Here is a 1,628-nt window from a genome sequence, read left to right as displayed (position 1 = left end):
CTAGGGTTAGTTTTAGTTTTAGGGCTGAGGTTAGGGTTAGGAATAGGGCTTGGGCTGAGGCTACGGTTAGGGTTACGGCTAGAGTTAGGGCAGAGTCTAGGGTTAGGGTTAGGGTTGGGGCTGAGGCTAGGGTTAGTGTTTGGGTTGGGGCTGAGGATAGCGTCAGGGTTATGGCTGAATGTAGGGTTAGGGTTAGGGTTCGGGCTGAGGCTCGCGTTAGGGTTAGGGTTAGAGTTGAGGCTCGGGTTAGGGTGAGGTTTAGGTCTGAGGCTACACTTATGTTTAGGGTTAGGGCTGAGGCTCCGGTTACGGTTATTGTTAGGGCTGAGGCTCGGGTTAGGGTTAAGGTTAGGGCTGAGGTTTGGGTTAGAGTTAGTATTGGGGTGGAGGCCACTGTTGGGGTAGGGGTGAGGTTAGAGTTATGGTTATGTTTCGGGCTGAGGCTAGGGTTAAGTTTACAGTTACGGCTGAGGCTCGGGTTAGGGTTAGGGTTAGGGTTGAGGCAAGGGTCAGGGTTAGGGATGAGGCTAGGGTTAACGTTAGGCCTGAGGATAGGTTTATGGTTACGGCTAAGGCTAGGGTTTGGTCTAGGGCTGAATCTAGGGTTAGGGTTAGGGCTCACGCTGGGTTTCGGGTTCAACCTGATGTTAGGGTTCGGGCTAGTGCTGAGGCTAGAGTTAGGGTTGAGCTGAGTCGAGTGTTAGGGTTAGGGCAAAGACTCGGTTTACAGTGATCGTCACATTTAGGGCAGAGGCTAGGGTTGGGGTTCGGGTTAGTGTTTGTATTCGGGCTGAGGCTAGAGTTAGGCAGAGGATTAGGCTGAGCCTAGGGTTAGTTTTAGTTTTTGGGCTGAGCCTAGGGTTAGGGTTAGGGTTAGGAATAGGGCTTGGGCTGAGGCTAGAGTTAGGGCAGAAGCTAGGGTTAGGGCTAAGGCTAGGGTTAATGTTAGGGTTAGGTTTAGGGCTGAGGCTAGTATTAGGTTTAGAGTAACAGCTGAGGCTAGGGTTAGGGTTACGGTGAGGCGAGGGTCAGGGTTAGGGATGAGGCTAGGGTTGGCGTTAGGGCTGAATGTAGGGTTAGGGTTAGGGCTGACGTGAGGGTTCGGGTTAGGTCTGAAGTTAGGTTACGGGGTTGGGCTGAGGCTAGGTTTAGCATTAGGGCTGAAGATAGGCTGAGGACTGGTTTAGGGATGGGGTTAGGGTTAGGGCTGAGGCTAGGATTCGTGCTAGGGCAAAACCTAATGTTATGTTTAGGGCTCAGTCTATGATTAGGGTTAGGGCTGAGGCTAGGTTTAGGACTGAGGCTGTGATTAGGGCTAAGGCCTGGGATAGCGCTGATGCCAGGGATAGGGTTAGGGTTAGATTTGAGGCTATGGTTAGGGAGAGGGTTAGTGCTGAGGCTACGGTTAAGGCTAGTGTTATGTTTAGGGCTGAGGCTATTTTTAGGGTTAGGACTGAGGCTGGGATTAGGTCTAAGGCCTGGGTTAGAGCCGATGCCAATGTTAGGGTTAGCGTTGAGGCTAGGGTTAGAACATAGATGACCCACGATGTTGTGCCGAACTTTTACCCTAATACTAAGGTCTATCTAACCTCCACCCCTACCTTATACTATCATCCATATGCCTATCT

Source organism: Rhincodon typus, chromosome 50 (genome assembly GCF_021869965.1).
Source record: "Rhincodon typus isolate 14 chromosome 50, sRhiTyp1.1, whole genome shotgun sequence".
Classification (NCBI taxonomy): Eukaryota; Metazoa; Chordata; class Chondrichthyes; order Orectolobiformes; family Rhincodontidae; genus Rhincodon; species Rhincodon typus.
This window is presented reverse-complemented; position numbering follows the sequence as displayed.